Source organism: Haemaphysalis longicornis, unplaced genomic scaffold, assembly GCF_048455015.1.
Source record: "Haemaphysalis longicornis isolate Haplotype H1 unplaced genomic scaffold, Haemaphysalis longicornis Haplotype H1 scaffold_6, whole genome shotgun sequence".
Classification (NCBI taxonomy): domain Eukaryota; kingdom Metazoa; phylum Arthropoda; class Arachnida; order Ixodida; family Ixodidae; genus Haemaphysalis; species Haemaphysalis longicornis.
In genome coordinates, this window is record NW_027526407.1 from 837,758 (window position 1) to 861,017 (window position 23,260).

The 23,260-nt window shown below is 46.5% G+C and overlaps 1 long non-coding RNA gene and 1 other non-coding gene across 4 annotated transcripts in view; one reads left to right on the forward strand and one right to left on the reverse strand.

The window, feature by feature from the left end:
- Positions 1–23,260, reverse strand: part of LOC144141354 (uncharacterized) — a 100,101-nt gene that overhangs the window by 68,887 nt on the left and 7,954 nt on the right. For all 3 annotated transcript variants that reach the window (XR_013316546.1, XR_013316544.1, XR_013316545.1), the window contains exons 2-3: positions 3,712–3,842; positions 3,551–3,645 (exon numbers count right to left, since the gene is read on the reverse strand). This is a non-coding gene — a long non-coding RNA (uncharacterized LOC144141354). The remainder of the gene's footprint in view (positions 1–3,550; positions 3,646–3,711; positions 3,843–23,260) is intronic.
- Positions 18,150–18,221, forward strand: Trnag-ucc (transfer RNA glycine (anticodon UCC)). The gene has a single exon. It is a non-coding gene; the product is annotated as a tRNA-Gly (tRNA).

Genomic DNA, 23,260 nt, shown 5'->3' on the forward strand with positions numbered 1-23,260 from the left:
GTTTAGATGCTGGTACTCCTCGGTGAATTTGGTGACCAAAACATGGGATTTGCATTGTTTAAAGCGCGCAATGCCTCTTGTGACTGAGACACCGGGGTTGAGAAGCATCCTTTGGTCACCCTCTACGATAGCATCGATGTTAGGAGCAGCATCCTCACAGTAGACGGCGATCATCAAGCTTGCGCGGGGTGGCAGGGTGACGTGATCGTCGGCGATCCTTACAGCAGCACGGTGATCGGGGTTCAGTGGCGGCGTCGCAGAGTGATCAGAGGAAAAAGTTATCGACTTGGTCTGGAGATCAATTATTGCGCCGTTTTCCGTCAAAACGTCCATTTCGAGTATTACGTCACGGGAGCAGTTAGGCAAAATTACGAACACAGCCCGGTACGTGATACCGTCTATGGTGACGCGGGATGTGCACGTTCCACTTGGCGTTACGAGATGGCCTCCTGCTGTGTGTATATGCGGACCGTCCCATCTTGTCGTAACTTTCTTCAGCTTAGACGCGAATGACCCGCTCATCACCGAGTAGTCGGCTCCGTGTCGATGAGGGCGACTACGTCAATGCCGTCGACGGACAACTGGACGTCGGACACCGCCTTCGTCGAGTTTCGGGTTCGTCGGGGCGTCGCATCTCGGCTTGTGCGTGTTGACGGTCCGGAACTGTGCGTCGCCGTTGTCGTCATCTCAGCGGCAGGTTTGGTCATGTCAAGTACGCGTCGCGCCGTGTGGTTGTCGTCGTGTTCAGGAGTCACGTCAGAGTTAGGTCGGGTCGTCGGGATGAGGGCATATCGTAAGTCACAGTCTTTCGTGAATCGTTGCGCCGTTGGAGGGTTTTCGGTTTTCCGCCGTTATGCAACTTCACCTCCAGAAGTTGCCGCATTTAGTTTCCCCCGCGTGGGCTGGAGGACCTTCCACGTGCGAAATCAGCACTGCTACGGCGGTCCGGCGACTGGTACGGGTAGGGCGACGGCGAACGGTTGAAACGGGCTGGTCCACGGCTGGTGTTGGACAGGGATTCTTCAATGTCAGCTGGGCGCTGGCCGGGTTGGGGGCGTGGTGCGTCGACGGAGAAACCACGAAGTCCGAGTCTCTTGTACGGGCAGCGACGGTAGACGTGGTCGGCCTCTCCGCAGTGGTAGCACAGAGGACGATTATCCGGTGTTCGCAAGACGTCAGTCTTCCTCGGCGTCTGGTTTCGTACTACAGGGGGTCGGGCGGGCGACAGTGGGCGACGGTAGGGCGGGGCCTCTTGACGACGTGTTGGAAAAGGGCAGTGTCGATGAACAGCCGCGGAGTAGGTCATAGCCTCTTGGTCGCGGGCTGCTTCGGACGGCATAGAAGTTCCCAAAGCCTGCTGTGCTTCTTTCCGGATCACGTCAGTCAGAGAAGCGACTTGAGGGTGTGGCGTCGTCATCGGGAAAAGTGTCCGCAGCTCCTCCCTCACCACTGCAGGGATGATATCGCGTAGTGAGTCCGAGTTAATAGCGCCAGCACCAATAGTCTCCGAAACAAGCGAATTGGTTGGGCGGTCGTATTGCCTCGTTCGAATTTCGAGCATCTTCTCTATCGCGGCAGCCTCACACGCGAATTCGGACACGGTCTTGGAGGGGTTGCGAACAAGGCACGCGAAGAGCTCTTGCTTCACACCTCGCATCAGAAACCATAGTTTTTTTTCCGTCATTTCTGGGTCCGCACGGCAAAAAAGTCGCTTCATCTCCTCGACGAAGATCATGACCCCTTCGTTGTGGTGCTGCTTTCGAGTTTGCAGCAACAGCACTGCGCGTTCTTTTCTGACCAAGATAGTAAAGGTCTTCAGGAACTCGCTTTTAAACTAAGCCCAGTTTGTCAACGAGCTCTCGTGGTTCTCGAACCATGGGCGAGCCGAATCTTCCAAGTAAACGAAAACATGCCGGAACGTTTCTGCATCGTCCCACCTGTTGAATTTCCGTACGCGCTCCAGTTTCTCCAGCCATTCTTCTGGGTCTTCTGTGGTGGCTCCTCGGAATGATGGCGGATCCCGTGGCTGCTGCCGAACGACGGGACGATCGGCTTGGTTGACCGTGGTGCTGCTTGCGACGTCTTTCTTTTTCGCTTTCTCCGGAAGCAGACCGAACTCCGGTGGTAAGTCTTGCCGGCTGAGGCTGGCTCTTGTTGGACTTGCTTGGCGGCTTTCAGAGGTTGTAGTGGGCATTAAGGGTGCTACCCCTCACCTCCACCAGATGTCACGAAGCCAGGATGACTGGAAAAGAAACAAGTTTATTGAACCGAACTTCTGCTCCCCTAACAACTCAAAAGATTACAGAGGCGGCGAAACAGCGGTCAACAAAGTGACGTGCGTCGGCGAACTCGCAGAACCGAATACCCCGGCGTCTGCTCTGCCGCCTTTTTATGTTTCGGCGCGCGTGTTCCTAAACCGTGGATTCGCATCGACAACATTGTAGATCCAAGAAGATTATTCCGGGCTGTTCAAGTTAGATCGCGATGCTCTCCCTATGAGAACCGATAACACATGCGGCACAGAAAGAAAGAATTGAACAAGCGCTTCCCCTGGCACAGAGATAACAGAGACTGGCGCAGCCGGGCGGTAAACGCGAAAGACAAATAAACAAACCCAATGCATGGTCCGCGGCAATACGTTGCTTACAAGTAAGTAGGCCCATACATCGTCATCCGCCGGACTCCTCCAGTCTTTGTTTGCTGGTCGCAAGTCATTCCTTTGATGGGAAACCGTAACCATAAACCGAAACCTTCGCGGTTTCCGCCGCGGTGGAAAACGTGTGGGCTTCAGGGATGTTTTTCGAAATATTTCCTTGTTAACGCGGCATCATCATCATCCCTTGTCGTCACCAGGGGGGTTTGCTGAGCGATCGCAAACAGCAATACGCCCATCGTCATTTTGATCTGGCATAACCATCATCATCGTGTGATCGATCTGCTCGGAACGTTAGGGGTCATCGGTCAAGTAAACACGATCTCTTGCAATAACCCGTCACCCTTAAAATGTGCACCCAGAGCCTAATATAAAATAAAACCCGTCTCTATAGAGAAAAGTAGTTAAACGCGATGCTTTCCTTGTTACAACACGTGTCATAGTGAAATCCAGGGTGCACACTGCTTTTATCGATTGCGCAACAAGATATATATTCGCTTCGTAATGTGAGAGCCCAGGTTCTATTCTGACAAAAAGACGATCTTTGTTTCGTGGCATTTGATCTGCGTTGGTTTAGAGTATTTGTGCCGTAGAGTCGGCACCAATCAGGTACAGAAACTATAATATAGCATCATCATTATTTTTGTAATACCTCCTGTGTAAGTGTGAGTTTCCTGCAGCGGATTTGCTCGGGTTTTCACTTTACCAGTGGGTCATAGAAAGCTTCACTTGAACAATTACTGGTTGTGTTTATATGTTTTACGACAATTTCATCAAGGCATCTAAAAATGTAATGTAATATATATATATTTTGTGTTTGTATATTTTGTCTCTACATACCCACAAATTTTAAGGCATGTAAATGTACATACTGGACAATATATTCCCATATCTTACCTCTTTTTAATCGCTTTGACGACAAAGACAATTCCATCGCGTTAGGTCCAGCAGGAGAATCGGGATGGTTATAAAGGAACGTTAGGGCAATTTTTCTGTTTGGAACAGGAAGGAAAGGGTTATTTCTTTAAACTTTCTAGCGTCAAAATTCAACTACTTACCGCTTTGGGCCCCAAAAATTATCCCTGTAGACAAAAAGGTCTCTATGGGTGTTAAACAGAATAGCATCGTCGTAACAGTATGTCCTCACAGTTCCACAATTGGTTATAACCAGTGCACTTGTGTTAAAAAACTGGAAAAAAAATACACGCAACATATAGATTTACTCCTGTTTCTGTACAGATATTTCTATCTTGGGCAGCATTGCTGAAAATAATATAACTAGGTGTAACTAACTACAGATCAACTAAGTGATAGTAAATAATAATTTATTACGATGGTTGCAATAATGTCTTACTTTTATTGTACCCGAACATTTCGATGAATGCTTCACGGTGACAACTGATACAATAAACACTGTCCTTGAATTTTTAAATACTCACAGAACGAAGGCCTTGACATTGTGAAAAAAAACAGATTTCGTTACTGAAAAATACCGCAGACACAATTTTTCGTGGTCAAGCGGCAGCGAAACGATTTTAACGACACAGAAATAACAAAATATTACAAGAAATAAAAGTAAAAGACGATTTACAGCATTGTTAGTACTAGCATTATGAACGAATTTGTTGGAATGCGTTTGCTCATAACACACAGACATTGAAACATAAATATGGGTGTATATGAGCATGTGGCGGACGAGCATAGTGTCAGAGCAGCCAAAGTGTTGTGAACTCAAAGCACAGAGACCTGATAATTAGCAGCCACGTAAGGTTTATTTCACATTTCAGGCGAGATTAAGGGCTTCTTCAGTATGAGGTGCTCTACTAGACACCTGAAGAGGGCGAGGATTGCGCCCGCAGCCCAAAGAAGCGCTTCAGGTGGGCTGTTAACGAGGATACTTTGCATGTATATATACCTATACCACCAAGGGAACTATCTAGTGATGCCCAAGGGAAACTATAGTCATGGCACCTATGAGTGTACATCTTCTAGAGTTTTTCTGCTTCTTTTATTACACCTACAAGAGGTGCGTGGGTAGAGCAAATGGGGGCAACTCGTGGTTTGTTAAACTAGCCCCACAATAATAAAGCGACCTCACTGTGCTTTTCAGTGTTTTCAGGAGGTGAGCTGTAGAGAGTATTTATTTAAAAAAAACTCAACGTATCGGCGGGAATGAGGTCTACAGTCCCAAGACAACAGGTGACACGAAGGAACTCTCTTAAGTGCGGCTTTCATCGAAAAAAAACAGGAGGAAGGAGATAGACCACTGAATCTCAGTACAAACAAAAAGACGCCAATATTATAACAGGCGAAGTATGCTAAGGTAGGAGAGCATAAAACACTGACAAGAAATAATAATGTAATCGTACAAATTTCGATTTGACATTGTAGAATGATGCAAGGAGGGAGCGCAAAACAACAGTAGATACAATAAAGAATTTGCATGAAAACTGCGATGCCAGTATGTGACATGAAATTGATCATCTGGCCTACCGACTTTTCCGCATGATACATTGCTGTCGGGACCCAAATGGCTACGTATGCACCATCGAATTGGTGGGGGTTAGGTCATCCGCTGACGAACTGTGAGATTCTGTCCGGAGGTAATGTGGTCCACCGTAGAGCCAGGTCTTTTTATGCACCGAGAAGGTGCTGGCTTCGTGTTGCCCGGTCGTCCTATTTAGATGGGCCCACCTTCGGCTCGATCTGGCAAACAGTAATGGGGCTCTTCCTCGCAATTGACCACCCAGCTAAGGGCACGCTGCTAGGTTCCTTATTATGTTTGTATTTTCAAATTAGATCTTTTTTCACAGTGAATGGACTGCTACCCGCATCTTGCTAAACGTCCAAGATTTCTTTAGAGACAGTTTTGTCCAGCGCGGGCTCATGTTCGTTTGAAGTGTTCGTGCCCAACATTATAATGACTGTGGTGCTGTACTGTGCCGGAACGTGGTGGTATTGGGTTGACCATCGAAGAAGAACAAAGTGAGGTCGTCTATGGAGAAAGAGAAAGACGAAAACGTACTCCGCTCGAAATGCTTGGGGGATCTAACCACACCAATGCGCGTTTTGGTGCCTGTTGTGTAGGATTCTGCAATTCTGACTGCCACAACTTCACCTTTCCCGAGTGTCGTATCATTCTGGTGAATGCTTTTGTGATGCTCCGTGTAGGCCTGGTCATCCCGTGTCTGATCTGAAGGTGGTTTGCGTCGTTCGCGCTAGCTTAGACGTCGATCCGTGCCAAGCACCCGAGGCATGACGTGGGGTGCGTGCTACACGAGAAGCGCACCACAACCGCACATCGCCAAGCTACCCCAGGGCACAGTCCATTGGTTAGCGGTCTCTCTTCCTTAGCGAGTCTCTTCAGCTTCTTTCACCAAAATGGCTTGATTTCATGACAGACTGATTCTGACGTGGTGAGACGGTCCATGTTGTTCTGGCATGTAAACCAGCCAACACAATTTGTCCTGCGTGACTGTGCACGTACGGCGCCTGGTTTGTACCTTCTACCCCCTGTCTGCATTTGGTGCCTGTGATTGTATTCGTCCTGCGTGATTGAAATATATCTCCTCGACTATCGACACCCATCTGTTCGAAAGCCTAGTGCGAGGTGGTAGTAGGAGCCTTTATCACAATGTCATCGACAGCACGGATCATATAAACATCAGTAGTCTCTGCAGAGTCATTGGTAGGATTATGTTCCGGTAATGCCTGATGTGGTGCGCTTGAGCGCAAAGCTCGCCGTGTTTCGTTGCGGCTACTGCATAAACTCTCCGTGTCACAGCTTGCTTGTTCTAAAAATTTAGCGACGCCATAGCCATCGTGTTCATGAGCGCCAATATCATAATTAGCGGCACCAGGCCAGCGTCAGCAGTTCCACGCGACGCAGAGAGAACACGACTGCCCTCCAGGAGCAGTCGCATGTCTACGCCGCACTCGATGTTCCAGCCAGGCTTGCACATCAACAATAAAAGTAGGAGAGCCACAGCATCACCGAGTCCACGGACCCTCTCCCACATTTCATGAACCGGACGTGATCCCCGAACAGCGGCACACCGACATTGCGACGTTGGGGGAAGCGCCGATACCGGTGGTCGACGCACGCCACCTCAGAGGTTGGTTTTTCAAGCTTTAGGCCACCTTTTCACTCAAGTACTACATCATTCTGCCGCTCAAGGACTCCAATCTCTGGGATACGCTTCCCCTCGATCTCCGCTGCGTCCTCTGCCTACCACAGCCCAGCAAAACCCTCTACAATGACGTTCGCGCCACCGTGCTCACGCACTACAGCTTGGGGAACGACTGCTTCCGGCCTGCAGCCTGTCGCCATCGCAGACTCCACCTCCAGTGCGGCAGACACATATTTACCGACGGGACTGGCAGCCGACGATATCGCGAATGTCCACCGATCCCCGCCCTGCTCACCCCCTTCTGCCACTCCATTCGAAGGCACCGGTGAGCCACGCAATATCGAGGGGGCGACCTCACTTCCTCCTCGGCTGACGGCTCCACCCCAAGACGTCTCCACCTCAACGCTACCCCTCACTGCGAGACTACAGGGAAAGTACAGCCAAGCCCGAATGAGATGCAGATTGACGCATCCGCCATCGGTTGTTATGACATTGCGTCTCTTGTCCGGGTAAAGCGATACCCACATGGCGACTCTTCCAGGTACGACGCTCCCAGCTGCCACAACAATCTAGACACAGCCACCCTTACCTCGCGTGACCCACCCAACAACCACAAATTTGGTGGGCTAGCCACCCTGAGCGAGCGACGGAACACGCCCCAAAACTTGCAGCAGAATAAGCTCTGACGGCAACAGTGAGTCAGAACCTCAAAACCTCCCCTCCTCGAGCTCCTCCCTATCCAGCTGATGCGCTTGCATCTGGTGCTTCGCCAAACGACGCGGTGTCTTCTGGTTTAAGTGAGGCCAGCTAGCCGCGAACGCACGATCTCTGCGCTCCTCGCGCAGGACTCGTCGCGCCATGTGAACCCAACCCTTCCACGATAGTGTAGACGCAACAAGCTCGGTGGAGGCGACTTTTCGTCCGTCCTTATTGGCTATTCGTTCGAGTTCAGAGGGCATTCACCACTCATCTACGTAACTCGCCTGCCTTGACCAAACATAAGCAGCGTCACTTCAAGCCACAACGACGGTCAATAACTCCTCACTCGCACATACTAAGACGAACATGGTGGCAACTGGGCCACTTACACCGCACACGTGGTCAAATCCGCGCACCGACAAAGCTATCTGCATGGCGGAGCTGCCCAACACTCGTACGCTGTGTACTCCCGGTTCCTTGGCAGGTTTTATAGCTCGAACTGTGCACTCGAAATTCGGGGGACATCACTCTCTTCTCCGTGCGCTGCTGGCAGCTTCCTCACCGCACGAAGCTAGCGTTCACCTACGACCACTGCGCCGCACCCGGACAAGGCCCCCCGAGAGAAATGCACTCACTTGGCGCCTTCCCTGGACTGACAGTGGACAAATCTTACTGACAGTGAACAAATCTTACTGATCCCTGGTGTTGTACATACCTGTATATGTTTTTTATGTTCCGCCCAACATCCGTCCTCTATTTCTCATAACGCGCTACGCGCTAGGGAGGGAGCCGTGTAGCCACACCATCGCCATCGTCATCATGAGCGCCAGGATCATCATCAGCGGTTCCTGGCTAGCGTCAGCAGTTCTACGCGACAGAGAGAGAATACGACTACCCTCCAGGGGTGGTCGCATGTCTATGCTGCGCTCTATGTTCCGGCAGGGGCCTGCACACCAACAATAAATGCAGGAGAGCCATAGCATCACCAAGTCCACGGCACTTCTCCCACAAAACAAACGGGAGCCCTAGGTCTTATGAAATCACTATGGTCGTTGTTCACAACCCCTCCTGATACATTAAACGGGTAACAGAGAAGCAATGCCTCTGGGCCCTCCTTTCCGCCTCTGCATTTTCTGTACCTTCGTTGCTAGGTTACGCTGGAGGGGGAAATCTGTAACTTCCAATTTTCGTTCTTACTGGAAACGTATAGCGAACGTAAAACATCTCACATGACGTCGATTTATAGGCGTTCGAAGGCAGTGGTTGCAGCCGCTCTCTCGGCAGATGACCCGGGGTTCACCAGTTCGGGCAGCTGATACCGCTGTCTGCTCACAGATACATTTGGCAGGCACGGCAGCCAGGTTTAGGGTTGGAGTCACGTTAGAGTGGCCTCGGCAGATCCGGGCTACTGCATACCGGGAGGGAGAATATAGAAGGCCGCCTTTAGGAACTTTGTTCGCTTGAATTCTTTTTCTTCTTCTCGCTCTGCTTCTTAACTCAATCTCGCGACCCTTGCCTTCCTTTTCTTCGAGGTCACTTTTTGTTTCTTCGGCTGTTTTGACTGTTAACTTGCGGCAACAGTCTTCATGGCACATACCCCCACACGGGCGATTCTTCGTCTTGGGGCATCAGATGACAACAATAAAACAAACATTTCGATGCATAGGTGAGATAATACAGACCCTAAATAGTGACCGACGCGTACAGATGTTGCACCGATGGTAGGACGCAAGTGGCTACCTAAGAAACGTTGCTTTGGTGTAGGCCCGGACGTCGTACTCGTTCTTATAAATAATCACACGTGTCTCCAAAAATTATGGACTTTGAAAAAAGAAGGTCTAACATCACGATATTTCAGCAATATTGACCGGCCTCTTCACGGGCGCTGATTTTATAATCGCGCTAACGTGCAGAAAGAGAAACCACCCACAAACCGCCGGCTTGCGTCGGCTGTCTATTTTCTGCTTTCCTCAGTTTCGAATCCCTCACCGCTAACCTCTGAAGACTGTTACCAAAAAACGGCTCATGTCTCATTCTTGTTATTTGTTTTGCTGTGGTCACACGTGAACGTGCTGTTTCGTGTGTTTGTGTGCAACCTAAGTGTAAGTGATAGATGTTCCGTTCTAGAAACTTCGCGGTGGTGAAAGGAGGGGTGTAAATAAATGCGTAGTGCGTACAACGGGTGTGTGGCCACAATAAACAGTATATAAAAATATTCGAAAATTGTGCAATAAAATTAAATTCTGTAAGCGGGAGTTTGTGACAGAACTGCAAATACTCGCGGTGATGATGATGTTTTATTTATAATGGCACAAAGCCAACTAGGGGAAACACCGCCAGAGAAAGAGTTATATATTAGGAGATACAGAGGCAACTTCTAAAACCTAGTGAAATAGTGATACGAAACAAAAGACAATTCGGATGACTGGTGTATAGCACGAGGATGATTACTCGTGATATTGCAACAGCTGCAGAAATTGTATCTCACGTAAATACATACGAACACGTTGAATAGAAAACATTGGTTCATCCGCTAAGAAGTATGGTAGGTGGAGTGAAATGTGTAATCTGAAGAGTTCAGGGAAATGTTTATGTCGTGTTGTGTGAATTGCATTGATTGTGGTGGGGATTTGGACAACGTATTGGCGCTTCCCACACCTGCTATGCAGGTGTGTTGACTATCCAGTGAGCAGGTGTAAGTGCGTTGAAGTGTGGTCTTTCCGTAGCCTTGCGAAGATTACTTTAGGGCGTCTGTTGTGTCAGTCAGTAGTGTTGCTGCCTAAGTCTTGTTTTATAATGTGTAGCTTGTAGTCTTTGTTGACTCCACTGTGATTGCCAGATGTTACGAGGCTGCTGTCTGAGTTGTGATGTGAGGTCAGTGTAAGGTACTGTTGGTATGTCAGGTAAATACACGACCGCAGCCACAGCTGTCATTTCATTGGCAGCCTCAATGCGAGGGATTCCACAGTTCTCTACTACCCAGGCTGTAGCAATTTGAAGATTTGAGGCATATGCAGTCATTAAAATATTGAAAAGAGGATTGACCGCATATACTTAGAAACAGTCTTAGATGAAAGTGCTTGCACAACGTTTATAAGGTTTCTGAACACCATGGAGTTGGGAATCCTATTTGATGATGTAATATGCCATACAAGTAAGATAACATTCACTTTTGCCGTGTAAATACTTCTATACCTTCAAAAGAGGATTGAGCGCATAGTTTTAGAAGGGTCCTTAGATTCCAGTGCCTACCCAACGCTTAAGAATTTTGGGAACACGATGGAGTTGGCAATTCTATATGATGATGTAAGATGCCATACAAGTAAGACACCATTCACTCATGCCTTGTAAATATTCTTAGGAAAATTCACTGTCTTTGTGCTGCTTAAACTTGATCCGTGGACTGCCCAAGTGACACTAGACGCAGTTTTCGATGCATCGCAACAAAATTCTGTGAACTTGTACTTGTCCGGCAGCAAAAATAAAGGCCACTAAGTTGCACTCCCGAGTACACTGTTTTACTTGCGTGGACAACAGGTCACTTGATATAGGTGATACAAATATAATTATTGGTGCCTTGTGCGGGTCTTAAAGGGGTTCCTTCAGTTCAGCTTTTTTCTCACTTAAAAAAAAGGTAAAATATAGATGGTCTGTTAGAAAATAGTTGTAATTATGATGAATCGAAAATGATGGAAATGAAAGGGTGGTTGGTAAAAGACGATTTTTGTTTCGTACAGCAAGTCAACATACTCGCGCTGATGCTCTAGGCACCCTTCGTCACACCATACATAGCGATTCCCGACAGGGCTTGTGCAGAAAAAGCTGCAATAAATGCGAAGTCTAACATGCACCACTGGATCAAGCATTCTCAGTTTTTAACGCCGACCCATACACGACTCTGCTGCAGTCAACCAGAAGCCCTAAGGAGGCAACGTAAAAGCACAGGAGGAGTTGTTTGTCGGCCTCATAAAATTTTTGTGAGATCTTCACAATCTTCATTGTTCGTAAGCATCTGCATTTATTCCATTTCATGTGTGAAATCACTATACCCTTGTCATCGAGTATAATACATAAAACCTTGTGCTCCATGTTCACAGGAATCGGCACACCATTAAGAGTAATGCCTCGGTCTCGGCGGACCCCAAGCGTCCTGTAAAACACAATTCCTGTTCACAGGATTACGGTAAAGTCATTCTTCTCTGCCCATCCGTGGTGTTTCTTCACGCCAAGCAGGACTTTACTTTCGCAGATTGACATGTTACGCGATTGAATGGACACCTGGACATCGTCGACATATATTGAATCATGAATTGTAGATGGCAATTCCTTTCTAGGAGAATTGATTTTAAGTCGGAAGTGAATGAAACCGAACTCTGCACATTGCGGCTCGCCATTTTCTTGCACACGAACCTTTCAGAGTGTGCAACCAACCCTCAGGCGAAGTATTCTTTCTGGCAAGAAACTACCAAGGCTGTTTTACTTATTAGTCGAAACACGCAAAGACTTGACATCACTGAGGATCCCGTAACGCCAAATGGTGTGACCATGTTGCTGAACGCCAATTATTCACCGGTTACCTGCGCCCATTAAAGATAGTAGGAGTACAGTGTGATGCCAACGCGGTCAAATGGTTTTGATGGCCACAGTAGCGGTTGCAATTGGGTCGTAGAGCGAGGAGGTGGTGATTTGCGGCGTTGAAATCCCGGGCACGAGCGAAGTACTTCATCATGTAGGTATATATGTCCCTACAATAAGAATGGACGCAGAGTCACTTGTACGTTTTTTAGGACGCCAGCGCGAGCGCAACTCAAGTTGGTACGTTAGGAAGTGCAGATGTTGACACCCGGATGGCATGGAATAGCTCAAAGCCTACCTGCTGCCGTCTCAGTAGTACTTCCGACGAAAAAGGTATCCACGCAGTTGGTAGTGAGAAGCGTGCCGCCGGAAGGCCTTGGTTGCAACGTCAGCTCAAGTTCCAGGAAAGCTGCCCATGGCGGAAGCCACCCATGTGTCCTTAGCTGATGTGCAGGAATTTTGGTGACACTGAGGGTCGACAAGCTGCATTGGAAGGTGGGACACTTATCCGGCATTGGTGAAATAGAAAGCGTCAGCATCCGAATGCTTGCGGCAGAAATGGTTAACCCCGCGGGTATCATATTTTTGCAATCGAAGAACCCACTATCGAATGCGACCTAAAGGATCTTTCAAGGGGGCAAGCCAATAAAGCGCGCGGTGATCGTTCACTAGGTGAAATGGGTCGCCATACACATTAGGGCGAAACATTCCTAGCACCTATTTTATGGCCAAACATTCCTACTCAGTGTTTTACTAATTCATTTCTGCTTTTGCCAGCACCCTACTCGAATACGCAACATACTGCTCAATGTTGGATATCTGCTGTTGGATATCTCAATGTTGGATACAGGTGGGCAAACCCTAGTCGTGTCAATGTGATTACACTTCCAAATGCCGTAATATAGATGGCAAAGTCCGCAATTGACGAAGTGTCGCAGACATATAGTCGCATGATCGTACAACGGTGAAATGCCCCTTTCGCTACTGAGAACCTTCGTAAGGGGCGAAATAACGGTGGAAAAGTTACGAAAAAAGCGTCGAAAATATGAGCCTAGCCCAATGAAGCCTCGAAGCACCTTCAGTGTGGTGCGCTTCTGGAATGCCGCAACAGCTCAAAGGGTTGTCGCGTCGGGGCAAACGCCATACTTGGAAACAACACGATTAAGTATGGTTAGTTTGCGTGCGCCGAAGTGGCACCTTTTGTGTTTGAGCTGCAGCGCAGCATTTGTAAGCCATGTCAGGACGTGTATACGATTTCAAAGAAAAGCACTACGTAGTCTAGGCAACAAAGACACGTCTTCCACTTGTGGTCTATAATTCTTTCGAACGTGGGGGGGAGGGCGTTGTAAAGCCCAAACGGCATAACGTTAAGTTCGTAGAGGCCACGTGTGGTAACAAATGATGTTTTTTGAGCGATTAGCCTTGGCCATGGGGACTTGTTTGTAGGCAGAGCGTATTTCAAATTCCGAAAAAAGTCTGCTCCCTGCAGACATCCGCCGCATCGTCGATACACAGAATAGGGTGCATGTCTTTTCTTTCGATGTCATTAGAAGCTATAATAAACGCAAAACTGAATGGAGGCGTCTTTCTTCTAACCAGAACCACTGGTGAAGCCAACGGACACCTCGCGGGACGAACAACACCTCGATGGAACTTATACATCACATGGGCTCAAATGGTTCGACGCTCTGTGGTGGACGCACGAAACAGACGCTGTATAAGTGTAGCACGCTGTCCGGTGTCGACTGCATCCTAACAGTGGAAGTGTTGCTCAGTGATGTCTGCATGTAATTCAATGAAGAAGAAAACTTGGAAAGCAACATATATTTCGTTCTCATTGGGCTGCACCCACATTGGCGTCGATACAGTGGGCATAAGCATCGGCTGGCAGTAGCCCCGGCGAACATGGAGCACACTCGGTTGACTCATCTTAAGATGAAAAAATACTCTGGTACGCCAACAACTACACAAGCATCTACAAGCTTTGAGAGTCCACGTGTTTCTCTCTTTAAAAGAGCACCCGGGGGTCGCGAATGGTTTGGTCACCAACGTAGTGGTAGCGCCATCACGAAAAGTTAAAATTGGAGAAGGCAGATGTAGGTATTTGTGGTGGAGGAAAACGTCTGAACGCAAAAACAAAACAGTTGTGTCAGTGGCCGAGGTACAACACAGGGTAACAAAGACGGAGGAGCAGGGGAGACATCCGTGTCTTCAACTACGAGTAATTTCGTAGGGGTATGACCGGAATCTTGCAAGGAAAATGAAAACAGATCAATTTCAGCACAGGAACAAATATCGTCGCAGTTATTGTTGGAAAGAAAGCCCCACCCGACGAAGGTGTGAGAACAAGAAGGTAGCACGACGAATGAAACGATGCACAATCTGTTCTGAATGATGACGCGAGCAGTGTAGTTGGCTAGCGACTTAATGGTGGGGTAATTGGCGGTGCGAAACAACAGTCCAGAAAGGGGAGCCACGACTTTTCGAATGAAGCGACAGGATGAAGAAACAACGGCTCCAGTGTAGATGAGAGTAACAGCAGGGGCAACTTCAACAATTACGTCGATAACATTTTAAGGCGAAGAATGAGCACACCTAGGATTTGATGGTGACGCAGCACTTGCCTGCAGAACTGCAGCTTCTAAATTTGCTTTTCGCCATTAGTAAGGCGGTGATGCACGAGAAATACAGAGCGGCGACAAAGAAAAAATGCGTGCCAATGTATCCTGCGAAGGTTGTTGAAAGCAAAGCGCTTACACATGCAATGTCACCTACAATCACACACGTGGCTCTTCAAATAGTGAAACCAGAGACAAGTGAAGTGCACCTAACCATACCCTTCATTACTTGAAAGAGATATTTTTTTGACCAGGTTAAATCAATGCATGATGCATGAATGGAGGTTGGATTAGTTCTTTTGGTGTAGCAGATGAGCAGATGAGCCCCTTTTTATAAAATAAAGAACGCTCAAAACCGCTGTTACTTGATGTCCTTAGTCATCTCTGCCACCGCTGGTCGAGGCGGCGAGATCGGTGGCAGAGTCAGAGGAGCAGGAAAAGCAGTAGCACGAGAAGCAGGCGTAGGAAGAGAAAAGGGGGCGAAAGAGAAATACTTTTCAGATTTCAGAATGGCCCAGAGGGCGGCGCATGGGGGTGGTTCCTTCATTGGAGCCCATATGCCATCCGCGCTGCCTGTGCTCTGTCCACCAGCTGAAGCTGGGTAGACAGAGAGGGACTGGATAGCGGTCTCTCCTATTACTCTTTTTGGGTAGTTGACTAGAAGAGACGAGGGTGCTCAGGGCTAAAGTCGCACACCTCGATTATGTGGCGGAGTGTTCCTACTTCTGAGCAAAAGTTACATTAGCGTTGTAGCAATTTCAGTGCCATAATTAAAGACATGAAATGTGTGGGAAGGAGTAGCACCATATGAGCCATAAGGTAGTTTCTTGTTCACTAGAACGTTCAGGGTAAGGCAAGCGTAAGGTCTGTCTCTGAAGGCGAGAATGCTGTGTTATGTCTCTGAACATGACAAGTGGTTAACTGTCTAGAAGCGCTGGCTTGTTGGTCGGCGTATTCGATGGCCTCCATAGAAGCGTGAGCGGGTGTTCAGATGAACTGAATGGAACCGGTGGGGGAGCGGTTTTTTAGCTTAATCAGTGCAGCACGGGACACCCACCCAGACTGGTAATTCTGGTAGGGTTGTTAGGAATCGCTGACTCCATTCCAAACCCCTGGTTGAGTAGAGCCAAGGCGAAGGCTGCTTCTTCTGCTGCCGTCATTACTTCGGTTTAGAGTGAAGCATACGCAAGGAGGTTGCTTCTGGAGGTAGCCACGAGGATGGCGTATTGCTACCCTCGAAGTTGGAGGCATCTGTGTAGACAACTATGTGATCCAAACCGAGGGTGGTGTTGACCGCTTAAGCCCGTGCTTGTCGGCGACCCTCGTCATGTGGAGGGTTCATGTTTCTAAACAAAGGAGCCTTTTTAGTTCTTCTCGGCAGGAGTTCGGCATTACATCACGCGAAGTTACATTCTGTACGTCCCAGCCAGTCTGGTAAAAGATGCGGATACCCACTCCAGGTCTGCTCAATCGGAGCTTCTGGTTAGATAGATGGCCCTTTATGAGACCTTCGATCATGTTGTGGAGTCCCATCCTAAGCAGCCTCTCCGTGCGGGCACTCATGGGAATACCAATGTTTGCTCAATGGCCCTTATAATCATTATATCAAGCACCTTTGTGCCGTCCTTACCCAGAACCAGACACGGGGGAGGGCGTGAGTGATTCTCGAGATGGCAAAAGCTCGAATTATTCGAAAGGTATCCGTTGCTTTGAGGCCTCGCTTCTTGGTGTCAACTCGCCTGATCATGTGTATGTTTCGATTGATACTGTGTTTCAGCAACTCCAAAGATACGTCACCTTTGGTTTTGGCCAGGAGATGTAGGCCCAGGATCTTGATTCTGCGTCTTGGAATGATGGCCTGGTCATGAAGGAAAATTTGAATGTTATCCTTGATGAGGCGTTTCACGTGAGTGCCGACGCAAGGATCTCTGCTTTTTATAGCGAACACTGGGGGCAATGGGATTTAGCACAATGGCATACTAGAAGCGAGATGCTACGCGTTGGTGTGAGCTTCCTTTTTTGTACCTCCTTGCGCATGCGTAAGGCGCGCACACAGCCGCCAAACGTCTCGTGGGCGGGGCGCATAGCGGTTCAAGAGGTCACGTGAACTAATCACGTTGCATTCAGAGAGACTGCAGGGGTAAACCAGCAAATGTGCTTGAGTGCGCCACCTGTCTTCCCCGCCTCTGCAAGGGCTCGTAGCTCAATCGGTAAGACCACGGGCTCTCGCTTTGTTATCTACTAGTTCCAGAATCGATTCCTGGCATTGCCAGTAACTTCTTTTAATTGTTCGCGGATGTTTTCTGTTGACACGAAGGGTCGCGAAAGAACCCTTCAGGAGTAGAGGTATAAAGCTTTGTTTAAAGATGGAATGGCAGCGAGTGAACGTTGTCTGGTCATTCGGCTCAGAGGGCAAATTCTACGGCGATGGTTGAGGGCGATACGGAGGAAAGCAAGCGGTGGCGTAAAAAGGCGCTTGGGTATAGCTGGCTGGTGGTAATAGGCCGCGGCCAGAGCAACAAGCGACATGCCTTGGCGTCCTGAATTCAAAACAAAGTGGACGAATATCCTGCGTGCGCGACGCACTCGTTAGCAACGACTGGTCTCCGCAGCTGTGCAGCTATAAATCTATATATATATATATATATTTTATATATATATATACGTATGTATATATATATATATATATATATATATATATATATATATATATATAAATATATGTATATATATAGATAAGCGAATATATCTACTTAGGCCAAGTTGTGACCCCAGACCCCAACCATGAGGCAGAGATAATTAGAAGGATCAGAATCGGGTGGGGTGCACATGGCAGACATTCTCAGATAATGAATAGCAGCGTACAATTGTCGCTGAAGAAGAACGTGTATGACAGCTGCATCTTACCGGTACTCACCTACGGCGCAGAAACTTGGAGGCTCACTAAGAGGGTTCAACTTAAATTGAGAATGACTCAGCGGACAATGGAACGGAAAATGATAGGTGTAACATTAAAAGGCATGAAGAGAGCGGAATGGGTCAGGGAGCAAACTGGTGTTAAAGACATATTATAAAAAATTAAGAAGAAGAAATGGACGTGCGCAGGGCAAGTAATGCGAAGGCAAGATAACCGCTGGTCATTAGGGTAACAGAGTGGATCCCTAGAGAAGGCAAGCGTTGCAGGGGGCGGCAGAAGGTTAGATGGGCCGATGAGATTAAGAAGTTTGCGGGGATAAATTCGTCACAGTTGGCACAGGACCGAGATAATTGGAGAATCATGGGAGAAGCCTTTGCCCTGCAGTGGGCGTAGATAGGCTGGTGGTGATGATGATGATGGTGATGATATATACAGATATATATATATATATAAAGAATGAAATGCCGGCAGTCTGAGTTGCACTGGCTACCACCCTCAAGCGTCAGATACAGTTGTAGTAGATCTAAATACCCCAGAAAGTGAAGGAGAACCCAGTCGCCCAGATAGCCGAGTTGGTAAGGCATTAGAGATCCAATCAAAAGGCGTGGGTTCGGTCCCCACTCTGGGCGCGTGTTTTTCTTTCTTTCTCACGTAATTATATAGATATATAAAAAAGGTAATGTTACTAGCGGTAAAAAATAGTCCAACCATTCCCCTATGCCTTCTTTGGCCCTGTAGACTGCCGGCATTTCTTTCTGTAGTTCCTAATGAGCCCCTCATTTGCAAATCCTATATATAACATAATCATCATCATCATCACCAGCCTATCTACGCCCACTGAAGGGCAAAGGCCTCTCCCATTATTCTCCAATTACCTCGGTCCTGCGCCAACTGTGACCAATTTATCCCCGCTCGATATATAGGGCGGGGATAAATAAATAAATAAACATATATATATATATATATATATATGTATATATATATATATATATATATATATGTATATATATACAAACAAATATTTAAAAGCTTCAGTCAGCTATTTCCCAAATTGGTTGGTTATTGGCTGTATTAAAGATTACCCCACTGATAGGTAATTTGAGATAAACAATAAAATGTCCCCAATAGCCGCAGCAAATTCTGGAGTACCTTAAGGTAGCGTCGCAGCACCTTCGGTGCTTCCTATATTAATTATGACTTGCCCTAAATATTCCCGTAAACGTAAATCTTTTCGCAGATGATTGTATACTATATAAGGCACTCAACTCCCACGACGATCGCAAAGCGGTGAGGAATGCCCTGCACACGGTATCAAACTGGTGCACTAATTGTCAAATGACAATGAACTCTAAAAATCTGTTTTGCTGACAATGATCAGAAAAAAACACAGGTCTGAATTTTCCTACACCTTTATCACCATGTACTCGTCCTGAGTATACGGACATAAATACCTCGGCCTCACAATAACTCAGGATCTTAAATGTTACTCTCACATATCAATCTTACCTAACGCCGCGTTACGGCGATTAATGTTTCTTTGACGACGCCTTCAGTTAGCCCCTGCAGGAACAAAACTAATTGCATACGAAACTTTCGTCATACCTGTGTTGGAGTACACCAATATCGTTTCGTTTCCTTTTACTGTCCCTCAAATGAAGAAGATTGAAGGCATACATAGGAAAGCAATTAGGTTTCTTTACAATATGTACCATTTATCTGGCGCACCCACTAAAAATTTGAGAAAATATATTTAGCAATATTTCAAAACAGAGCCAAACTTGCGCGCCTGAGATTCATGCATCAGTTGATTCATGGCGAGATAACAATGAGTAAATTGAAATACGATACAAACACGAATGACACGCCACACGCATTGCGAAACGCTTAACAAGTGTTCGTTTCACACACACTCATTTAGATATTCGTTCTTCCCATTAGAACCAAAAAAATGGAACAGGCTAAGTCCTTGCATAACAAACTGCACTTCATTAGATAATTTTACCACATTAGTAAACGAGCGCTTACAAGAAGACAATGTTTAACTGATTCTCTGGCAAATTCTGTCAATTAATAATGTTCGGTGCGCCTTTTCTTGTCTGTAATATCACTGAAGGAATATTGTTGTTATCTGCTTGTCACGGGTTGCTGCTGGTATAATTGTTTTCATCTACATATTTTTGAATTTGTTTTTTTGTGACGCTAGGTCTTGCACCTACTGATTTTTTTTCAACGTTAAACTTCCTCCCCAAAAACGATTGTCCAGTGTTGGAAATGTTTAGCCCTTAACATGCATCTCCCTCAGGTATGTATATGTTAGGATACCTTGAAATTGCAAATGATTTTTTTGTATTATTGTTTTTTTATAACATGCACTTTCTGCTAAAATCCCAACTGTGATTTGCAGTATCAGTAAACATTAATAAATAATAAATTAATTATTATGATGTGGTCGAAGGTGCCAGGCTGGGGAAAATAAATACAGAGTAAGGAATGTTGTGTGGTGAAGATGAGGTCAACGCGGGTGAGATGTGGGCAGGTGTTTGTCTGAAGCAGAAGCGAAGCTGTAGCTGCGGGGAGTTTGCTTGCATATGGACGGAATCTCTGCGCAGCCGAACAGCGGGTGGAGTTGATGTTGATGTGGTAAACATTGGCCACAATTGCCGATAGTTCGGTGTATCAAATCGCGAGCTATGGGATGAGCCGATTCATTGCTGGCGATGGCAGCGTGTCCAGGTGCCCAAACGATGCAGATATTAGAGGTTGTCGAGCAGTTTGGACGATGAGTAAGTAGGGCTGATAATGAAATGCGGCCAATCTGGTAGTTTGGGCAGGCTGTCTGCGAATCGGTGAGGACAGAACCTCATCGATTCGCAGAACGAGGAGGAATTTTTGCTTGTATCACTTGATTTCTCTCATTGAACCTAATTTTTGACACCCCACGTGCTCTAGCGCACACCACTATGAATGTTACTCATATCTATGACTCAGCATGAGTATGTCACGATTATAACCAGAAAGCATTCTTGTTGCATGCGAATCCCTGAACCGAGATCATCAATTTGGTGCGGCGGACACATTAGCGACATCTCAATGAATTTGAAATGATTGTATATTTCACCGTGACCATGCCTCATTACTACTATGATATATTTCTTATTTGTCCAACGTTATTTCTTAAAAGAAACATTTATTTGAGACCCCCGTGCCTTTAGGTCATCATTATGAAGTAAAATCTTTATTATGACTGACTATAACTATGTCATGATTATGCCCACAAAGCATTGTTTGTTTGTACCTCGTGATTTCCCTTGTGGAGACCTTCAATTTGATACCCCGCATACCCTAGCAGCCCATCACTTTAAATTTTAACCTAATCTGTGGCTATCCATGACTCCCGTGTTACACGGTTCACCCTTTTAAATATTTTTTCTTACATTTTCTTTTCTTTTTTTTAACATTTCGTTTGATGAACTATCCACATTTACGCTTTTATAATGATTACGGGTTGAACTTCCGGGATATCGGAAGTTTTGTGGAAATTGAGGGCATTACACGATCCTGGCCGTGGTAGGTGGTTAGTCGGCCAAGAATGCTACGCATTAGAAAGCAAGAGCATATCTATAAACGTCTAACTCTTCAGAGATTCACTGAGTCTGTTTGCAAAAACACAAAGCGTTTTTTTCAGGATGCAGAGCAAAAATGCAAGGAACCGTAACCCTAAACATCTTCGACGTAAATGAACTGAGTAATGAACACACGAACCCTCGCCCAAGTTGTTTGTTTCGCCCCAGGGCTCCAGCACACCATCGAGTATGAACCGCCTCTGTCATGAACACAAACACGCAGGCTACATCAAGAGCTTGGTATCCAATATATACGTACAATTGCTTGCAACCAGAGCTAATCATCAGGTCTAGCAGATATACCTGTATTAAATCCGAGACCAAAAATGTTTCCGACCTCACAGGAGTTATGGTGTCAAGTCGTACCGAAAGCAAGAGTTTGAGCTCACGAATTTGCACCCGTAATATTTTTACCATGCGTGAATTTTAAAACTCTGAATGCTAATGAAATCAGAGTCCATCTCAGTTCGAGTAAATTCTCAGCAGGAGAAAGTTTTGAATTCATTCGAGCTTTTATTTATTTCCAGTTTTCAGTCCATGTTGACTTCTGAGTTCATTTCAGTTTGGAGTACGTATTGAGTTTTGGGTCCATTTTGAGTTTGAGTACATTTTAAATTTGAGTAAGTTTTTAGTTTGAATACATTATGAGTTACGTACATGCTGAGTTTTGAGTACATTTCGAGTTCGAGTACATTTTGAGTTTTAGAACATTTGGAGTACTAAGTACATTTCTAGTTTCAGTAGATTTTGAGTATGAGTACATTTTGAGTTTTTGGTTCATTTTGAGTTTGAGTACATTTTGAGTTTGAGCACACTTTGAGATTTCAGTACATTCTGAGTATTGAGTAAATTTTGATTATGGAGTACAGTTTGAGTTTCAGTACATTTTGAGTTTAAGTACAGTTTTAGTTTCAGTACTATTTGAGTTTTCTGTCCGAGTGAGTTCTCAGTTTGACTGAGCGGAGATATGCTGCTCAGCATTCACTCCGAGTTTAAGTAAGTGGTGATTCGAAAAAAAAAATTGAGTTTGAGTTAGCTGCGCCAACTTTGCCGAAATACACTCCATCGCATTTCAATATCCCCAGTTTACCCACAAAGACTGCCGAATATGCTTGATGACTGCATCAGCACCACTGAATTTTCTATATACGCTTATTACTCAGCTACTAACACTGCGTCAGTGTGGGTGACATCTACAAATTCAGCAGCTAAGTTGCACTCTCTACAACACATAGACCTTCCGTCCACCAAAATTCTTAAAGCACAAGCATGCCACATATCATGAAGTTACATCCGCCGTTTCGTCGTCAACGGCATTGATTCCGGGGAGGATCTGCGCAACCTTCGAGATAACATCGGGTGTGACACGGATGTAGTGTTTCTCGTGCTGTATAAGGGATCTGCCCGCACCTGCCTCATGACGTTACGGGGCCCATTAAAGGCCTCAAACAGTGTTTTTTTAATGGTTGTGTCCTCAGATACTTTCCTTTCCTAGCAGGGGTAGTGCACTGCTACCTTTGCTTTCGTAGAGCCCATTTGAGCTTTTCACGTCAGTGCCCAACACGGGATTATAACAAGATGTGAACTACTTCACCCCAACAGCCAAAGTTCAAGTGTGGTCTCTTTCGGTGTGATGATCAAGAGATTGTAAATACAGGCTCCCTAACCAAAAACAAGGCAACGCGTGCGAAGCGCTGTGCATGGCGTGCTCGTTCCAGGCCAGACCCAACCTCAACGTTCAACAATATTTACTGTTTATAGGAAGAAGATGAGAATGCAGTGCAGGAGGAGGAGTTTACGATTTACGCTGTTGACTTTATGCTGTTCGTGGTTTAGCCATCGCCGGATAGTGTTTCTCGGACGCCCTTGTCTCTAGCGGGTGATGAGCTTGTGGCCGTAGATCACCAACTGGCTTTGCTGCATGTTGAAATTAGGAAACTCAGCCCGCGAAGGTCTCAACACGCTAGAGAAAGAACCTGCAACACCTACCTTGTCTAGCCCGTTTTTGTCCAAGTCTCATCATTATGCACCGTCTATGACTAACC